Here is an 8,563-nt window from a genome sequence, read left to right on the forward strand (position 1 = left end):
GCTTGGTTGGCTCAATCAGTTAAATGTCCAATTCTCGGTTTCGGCTCAGGTCATGATCTCATCATCGTGAGTTCAAGCTCTGCATCAGGCTCCACGGTGACAGTGAGGAGCCTGCTGGGGATTGTCTACCTCTCTCTGTCCCTCCCCTGCTTGCCCTCTCTGACTCTCAAAGTAAATAAATACATTAAAAAAAATTTTTTTTTAATGTTTATTTATTTTTGAGACAGAGAGAGACAGAGCATGAATGGGAGAGGGTCAGAGAGAGAGGGAGACACAGAATCCGAAGCAGGCTCCAGGCTCTGTGCTGTCAGCACAGAGCCCGACGCGGGGCCCGAACTCACGGACCGTGAGATCATGACCTGAGCCGATGTCGGACGCCCAACCGAGTGAGCCACCCAGGCGCCCCAATACATTTTAAAAATTAAAAAAAAAAAGTTTATTTGAGAGAGAGGGAGAGAGACAGAGAGAGAGTGTGCGTGTGTGCATGAGCTGGGGAGGGGCATAGAGAGAATGGAGAGGGAGAATCCCCAGCTCTGTGCTGTCAGCGCAGAGCTGGGTGCAGGGCTCGAACTTACAACTGTGAGATCATGACCCGAGCTGAAACCAACAGTCAGACGCTTAACTGACCGAGCCACCCAGGTGCCCCATAATCTGTAATTCTAAATTCCTAAAGAACAACAAAAAAAAGTTTTCTGAACATGAGAGGAAAAAATGTATTATCTCATCATAGGTAAGTTCTTTCTAAACATGGTAAAAACTGAAGAAGTGATATAAGAATAATAAATTTGTATAAAACTTTTTAAAGCTTTGCATGAAAACAGATACCAGGAAAAAAAAAGGACAAATGAAAAGTTAGGTAAAAATTTTGCTAGCATATGATAAAAGACTAATATTCTTCAATGTGTAAAGAGTTTTTGTAAATAAAGGAGAAAAATAAAATAAAAATCCAAATGGAAGAGTAGACTGAGGCCATGGACAATAAATAAGAAATAACTATCCAATGACTTTTTTCTGTTCAATTCTTTTATTTAAAAATTTTTTTAAGTTTATTTCTTTTGAGAGAGAGAGAGAGAGAGAGAGAGCACAAGTAGGGGAGGGGCAGAGAGAATCCCAAGCAGGCTCTGCACTGCCAGCACAGAGCCTGAGTGGGACTTGAACTCATGAACCACGAGATCATGACCTGAGCTGAAACCAAGAGTCAGACGCTTAACCCACTGAGCCACCCAGGTGCCCCATGTTTTATCCTTTTATTTAGCAGCTTATTTTAAGATATAATTCATGTACTAGACAATTCACCCACTTATAATGTACAATTCAATGGCATTTGAAGGGGAGTATATTCATATCATCCATCACCACAATTCTGGAGCATTTTAATTACCACCCCCCTCCCGCCACCCCACCCCGTGTTGGGCAGTCACTGGTTTACTTTCTGTCTCTATGGATTTGCCTGTTAGGGACATTTATAGAAGTGGAACCATACCATATATGGCCCTTTTGATAGTTCATGACATTGCGCATCTTTTCCTGTGCTTACTGGCCATTTGCTGATTGTATTGGGAGAATTATCTACTCCAACCCTTGGTCCATTCTTAATTGAGTTGTTTGTTGTTTTATAATTGTAAGTTCTTTATATGTTCTATATACAAGCCCTCTATCCCAAGCAGGGTCCATGCTATCAGTATTGAGCCAGACATGGGACTTGAAATCATGACTGTGAGATCATGACCTGAGCCAAAATCAAGAGTCAGACGCTCAACCAACTGAGCCACCCAAGTACCCCTGTAGGAAGTTTCAAAATTGAGGAGTGTGATTCCTCAAATTTTATTCTTTTTTTTTCAATATTGCTTTGGCTATGCTGGATCCCTTAAATTTGCACACAAATTGGTCAATTTTTGCAAAAATAGTTAGCTGGGATTTTGATAGGGATTGCACTGAACCCAGAGATCAATTTGGGGGGGATCGCAATCTATAAACATTAAGTCTTTTAGTCTGCAACTCAGTTCTTTAATTTCAACACAACTTATTTGGCAGTTTTCAGGGTATAAATTTGCATTTCTTTTATTAAATTTATTCCTATTTTAGTCTTTTGAAATCTATTATAAAAGGAATATTTAAAAAAAAAATTTTTTAAAGTTTATTCTTTTTTGAGAGAAGAGAGTACACATGAACACAAGTGGGGGGGGGAGGGAGAGAGAGAGAGAGAGGAAGACTGAGGATCCAAAGCAGGCTCCATGCTGTCAGCACAGAGCCCTGTGTGGGGCTCAAACTGACAAACCACAAGATCATGACCTGAGCTGAAGTCGACACTTAACCAACTGAGCTGCCCAGTTGCCCCAGGAGTATTTTTTTTAAGTAAAAATTTTTTTCATTTTTCTTTAAAATCAAGTATAGTTGACATACATTACATGACTTTTCAGGTGTACAGCATCATGATTCCACAAGTCTATAGGCTGTGCTGTGCTCCCCACAATTGTGGTATTATAACCATACGACACTATCATAGTACCACTGACTACGTTCCTTGGGCTGTGCCTTTTATTCCTGTGACTTAGTCATTTTGTAACTGGAAGCCTGTGTCTCCCACTCCCCTTCCCCCATTTTGTCCGTCTGTCTACCCCATTCCCCTCTGGCAACCACCAGTTTGTTCTCTGCATTTATGGGTCTGTTTCTGCTTTGTGTTTTTAGATTCCACATATACGTGAAATAATATGGTATTTGTCTGGTTTATCATAATACCATCTAGGTCCATCCACAGTGTAGGAACGGTCTTTTTTTTTTTTTAATTTTTTTTTTAACGTTTATTTATTTTTGAGACAGAGCATGAACGGGGGAGGAGCAGAGAGAGAGGGAGACACAGAATCGGAAGCAGGCTCCAGGCTTTGGGCCATCAGCCCAGAGCCCGACGCGGGGCTCGAACTCACGGACCGTGAGATCGTGACCTGAGCTGAAGTCGGACGCTTAACCGACTGAGCCACCCAGGCGCCCCGGAACGGTCTTCTTAATTTCACTTTCAGTTTGCTCATGGCTATTACACAAACCCACAATTGATTGCTGTGTATTGATCTTATATCCTGCAACTTTGTGAACTCCTTTATTACTTCTAATAGTTTTTAGTGGATTCCTTAGGATCAAATGACTTTTAAACACACGGAAAAAGACCGGTTTCTCTTATAATGAGAGAAATGCAAACGTAAAGTATCATGAGATACGGTTTTGTTTACCTACTACATTGGCCAAGATCTAAAATTCTGGAGGCTCCTGGGTGTCTCAGTCTGTTGAGTGTCCAACTTCGGCTCGGGTCATGATCTCATGGTTTGTGGGTTTAAGCCCTGACCTGGGCTCTGCGCTGACAGCTCAGAGCCTGTTTCAGATTCTGTCTCCCCCCGCCCCTACCCTGCTTTTGCACGTGCACACACTCTCAAAAGTGAGTAAACATTTTTAAAAAAAGATCTAAAATTCTGATATCATTGTATAGGTTGCAATCTATGAACACATGTACTTCATTCATCAACCCTACTTGCAGGGGTATACCCTACAGCACCTGTCTTCCAGGTTGCACACGGTACTGCTGGCGAGGCACGAATGCTACTTAAAGAGTATGTGGTATGCAGGCCCGTCACTGTTTGATTCCATTTTTGTAAAGTTCGAAAACAGTCAAAACTAATCTGCTGAGAGAAATCAGCAGAGTTGTATTATCCTCGTAACAGTTGATCAAGATCTTTAGGACATGTTTTAAATGAGGATTTTGTCCTTCTTAACCCAACGGTAATACCACCCAATGAAGCAGTAACTCCCTACTATCGAGTATCCAGTTTGCTGGTGGCTTGGAAGTTATTACTATATTATCCTTCCCAAAAGCACTCCGTTCAGCCCAAATCCTGTCCCCCAGCATTATTATCAGGGCCTTCCACATCGTCTCCTGTATTTCCTGATTCTCTAAATTCTCTCGAGCTCCAGACAGACTCGGCAGCCACCCCATAAAGCCGACTGAACATCTTCAGTCGTCTCCTCCTGGATGGTGAAACTCCCTTGTGTGTGTGTAGGGCTGTACAGGGTTTATTTTGATCCTTGACACAACCTTGTGAGCATAGGTAATGAGAACTGAAACTGCCCAGTGTGCTGGCATTTGAGCCCTTGATAAGCCCCACATCCTAATAAATCCACATGATCCAGTATTCCCAGAACAAGTTATACCTTCACATAATAAATAGCTGTCGGGTCCTTCCTGCCCTGTAGGAGGTATATTGATGAGGACAGCAGCTCTTGTCCCTGCCATCTAGACTTTATAACAGGGTGGGGAACAGGCAATGCACATGTAAACCAATCAGTGCGGTACGTAAGCACAAACGAGCATCGGTGCTCCAAAGAGAAATGAACAAGGACGTGTGTAAAAGAGAACAGCAGAGAATCACCCACTTGTGCAGGTGGTCATGGGAGGCTTCTGAGGAGACACCTGAAAGCATTTCTTTGCCTGCAGTGTAGAAAATGACCTGGAGGGAGGCAGGAGCCAACCAGGGAGGAAGCTGCACAGTTGACCAGACGGCTGACCTGTGCTCCTGAGGTTTCTCCTGGGGTCACTCTTTCAGCAAACATTTCCCTAGAGCCATGCGAGATTCCCTCCACCGAGCATATTCTTGTGGACTCGAACGTACTGTCCCTTCTTTCTGGTCCCACTGCTGACCGTGTCTACAGGCTCTGGTCACCTCTGCACTGGATGACAGCCCTAGACCTCTGCAGGGTGTATATTAACGTGGCTTTTGGTCAGAGATCTAGCCCCAGTGCCTTATCAGGACCATTGGAGAACAGATGCCTCTGTCCTGGCCAGGCCACCACCTCATCAGGATTCACACAAGGCTGCCTAATTAGTGTAGCCATAAACCTGTAGCCACAGGTGGGAGTGGCAGGGCCAGCAGGAGCTCTGATCTTAAGGACTGATGTGTTAGACATGGAAGAACCCTGAATGTTCCCAGTTCATCAGCCTCGGCCCCCACAGTCTGGGAGTAGCAGGGCATTGGGTCAATTGGAGGAGGTGACCCAGGTGGCCAATGGTGAGAGAGCATCCTTACCTACAAGGTAACTAGCAGACTGTCAAACTCATCCACCTAGTTACACGAATAGAGAATTATTCCTGTGTGTAGTATGCATGATGCGTTTAGAATACTTTTTGCCGTGTTCAAGAATTGGATTATTTTATGATAAACGTAACTACTCTGAAAAAGCTTCTGAAGACTGGTTTCCAACGATCACATCAATGTCAGCGGGGTAAGTACACCAATACATCAAGGTCCACTGTGGGTCTGAGCTCACCCCACTCTCCCACCACAAATGTGCTCATCTCTGGGGCAGAAATTCCCTTCTCCCCAAGTGGGAGCCCAGGGACTCAATATTAAGAGACATACGCCTCGTAGAGGTTTGGAACGGTTAACATGCCAATTGATACTTGCCAGAAATAAAGTTCCCGCAGGAGGAAAAATACATGTAGGCTTTTCTGACCTAATCTCCAGAAGTCAAGTGTGGTTGGGAAACTTGCAGAAACTAGCTCTATATTTAAGTTTCTGGAAATGCTTGGAAATGAGCTGGAAGACAGCAGGGGATGCTTACTTAGCACCCTAGAGATTCATGCGATAACTGGGGCTCCGCCCAACTTTTCCAACCTGTTATTTTGAAAAATTTCAGTTTTCCAGACTCGTTTGCATTGGTCAATGAACCACACACACTCATCACAAAATGTTAGCATTTTTGTTACATTTGCTTTATCTCTCTGTAAAATACATATATTTCTGAACCATCTGAAAGTTGTGGCCACTAGGACTCTTGATTTTTCAAATAATCCAAGACAAACCTCCTAAGGACAAGGGCATTCTCGTGACAGACATCGTCACACTGACACATTAAGGATAATTCAATTATACTCTGAAATACATTCCATATGTAAAATCTTCCAACTGTTCCCCTCATCTCTTTGGTTGCTTCTCTCCTTCAAAGTAGTGTAGGTTCGAGGGTCATGTGATGGGTTTGGTTGCAGTCTCCCGTGTCTGGCCTGATTCCCCAGCTTTTCTCGTTTTCTCCCAATATTTTTGGCAGATTTAATTGGGTGTAATTTTTGACATTCAGCATGCTAATGAGCAAGGCTTCTGAGGGGCGGGGGTGAGATACTTCTGGCAGGAATGGTGGTTGCGTCCCTTGGAAGTGCCACCCTAGCTGACATAGGGTGGCTCACCTCCCTGGCCTGTGCATTGTCGATAGCTCCCAGTGACCATCGCTAGAGGCAAAATTTAAGCCAGGACTTCTCCAGGAGGGAGGGGATGGGCTGACACATTTAGCTTTGCCTGGAGACATTTCTGGTTGTCAAAATGTTGGGGAAGGTGTGTGCTCAGGGCATCTGGTCAGTAGAGGCCAGGGACGCTGCCAAACATCCTCTTTAAAAAAGAATTACTCAGCCTCAGATGTCCATAGTGGCAAGGTGGAGAAACCCAGGGGATGCCACTGCAGTGTTCCAACCAGTGGACTCTTCCGCACCTGCCTCTTTCCCGCTCCTCTGGGCTCCTGATGTGCTCCATGCACGTGAAACACAAGTGAAAGCATCAACCCTTCAACACATCCCCACTGGTGAGCACAGCGACACGCTTCCGTATTTGTGTCTAAACTGGCCCTCTAGTTGGCCTGTGAACTCCCTGTGCTCGCCAAGTGTGTCACCTGAGATGAGCTTTAATTGCTTGAGCAGGCACATATCAGTCTTATTTGAGAGGAAAGAAGAAGGTGCCAGTAAAATCCCAGAGGGCATTGCTAACTAGCAGCTCGCTGCGCCGCACGTGAGAGCCTAGTGTGTTCTCCAAAAGTCCTGTCATCCGACCTGACAGCAGTCCGTGAGGCGGTTTACTACGAGGTGGCTGTCCGTTTGCGCTCGAGGAACCAAGTCCCCTCTGTGCCCTGCTCCCTGCTCGAAGACACCTCGCTAGTGGGCGGCCGGGGTGGGGGAGGGGAGAGCTCCGGAGAGTGGAGGGCTGTGCGCACAGAGCTCCAGGGTGGAGTGCGGAGGTGGGGGTTGAGACCCAGTATTCAGCTCCTGCACTCATCTCATCAGGAGTCAAAACTGTTTCTCTTTTCCTTCCTCTCCCCATGCTCCCGCAAACAAACAACAAAACACTCAAAGGGCATCTTGGGTAAAACAAGTCAAACGAGTTCTCGAGCGACCTTGGGAACGCCTGGTTCCCAATTTCGGAGGACAGCTAGGCTACTTCTCTTGTGTGTGGCGGGGGCTGGGTTCTCAAGGTCACAGGTGGGTGGACAAGGCCCGGGTTCCTCCCCCCCCGTCCCCGGCGGGACAGAGGTGGGTGGGCGAGGCCCGGGTCTGGTCGGACCGGGACCCGGGTCCGCAGGGCGCCCCTCCCTCGCCCGGCGAAGAAGGTGGGTGGGCGAGAACCGGTTCTGGTCCGAACGGGACCCGGGTCCGCAGAGCGTCCCTCCGCCTCCCGGCAGGGCAGGTGGGTGGGCGAGGCCCGGCGGCGGCGCAGTGCGGCCGCGGGTCCGCGCACGGGGAACGGGCCGGGCTGGGGCTGGCGCCCTACCCGGCGTGTGGCCAGTGTCAACGTAGCCACGGCTCAGCCCGCGGACGCCCCTACCACCGTACCCGGCCTCATCCACCCGGGCGGCGTGCTCGCTGCAGGACGACTTACTGCTTAGATCCAAGAATGAGGAGGGCAGGTCCATCCGCGAAAGTCCTCCCACTGAACGAAAACGAAACTTCCCAGGATGCCTGACTTCCGGCGCGAGCCCTGGCGCCCCAGGCTCCCGGGGCTCGACGCCCCGAACACCGCCCCTTCCCCGCGCACACCTGGGGGCCGGCCCCGCGCGCCCACCCCGGGGCCCCGCCCAGCTGCCCCCGGCGCCACCAGGTGAGAGCCCCGCCCGGCCCCGCCCCGGCCGCCCACGCCGCCACCCGGAGAAAGAGGCGTCGGGCCCGCCCTGCTCCGTCCCGCCCGCCCAGCTGCCAGGTGAGCGGCGCCAGGCCCCATCGCCCACTAGGCCCGTGAGAGCCGCACCAGCCCCGCCGCCAGGTGAGCAGTTCCCAGCCCTGCCCGGTCGCTGGGCCCCTCCCGGCCCCCAGGCCCCGTCCCGCGCCGTCCCTTCGCATCCGCCCGACCGCCGGGTAAGTGGCGCCATTCCCCGCCCGGCCGCCGGGCCAGGTCCAGCTTCGTCTGGCCCGCCCTACCCGCCGCCAGGTGAGCAGCCCCAGGCCCCGCCCGCCGCCCGCCGGGCTCCACCCAGCCGCCAGGCCCTGTCGCGCTCCGTCCCGCCTCTTCCCCGCCTCGCGGCCTGGTGAGTCGCACCAGGCCCAGTCCCGCCTCCCGCCTAGCCCGACTCCCAGGCCGTGTACCGCTGCAGCGCCAGGCCCCGCCCCGCCTGCAGGTGAGCTGCCCCCGATCCGCTCGGGGCTCCAGGCCGCGCCCCGAGGCCCTCTAGGCTCCGCCCTGCCGCCAGACCCCGCCCGCCGTCTGCGGCGCCTGCGCAGTGCGGCCCGTTGGGCCGGGGCCGGGCGGCGCGGCCGGCGCAGTCGGCG

At 50.2% G+C, this 8,563-nt stretch overlaps 1 protein-coding gene across 1 annotated transcript in view; it reads left to right on the plus strand.

Annotated features, from left to right (window-relative positions):
- Positions 1-7,978: 7,978 nt before the first annotated feature.
- Positions 7,979-8,563, plus strand: part of SPIN1 (spindlin 1) — a 74,279-nt gene continuing 73,694 nt past the window's right edge. The window contains exon 1 of the mRNA XM_049639821.1: positions 7,979-8,060. The gene's annotated coding sequence lies outside the window, so the exon portion shown is untranslated. The remainder of the gene's footprint in view (positions 8,061-8,563) is intronic.

The sequence above is a fragment of the Panthera uncia genome, chromosome D4, assembly GCF_023721935.1.
Source record: "Panthera uncia isolate 11264 chromosome D4, Puncia_PCG_1.0, whole genome shotgun sequence".
Classification (NCBI taxonomy): Eukaryota; Metazoa; Chordata; class Mammalia; order Carnivora; family Felidae; genus Panthera; species Panthera uncia.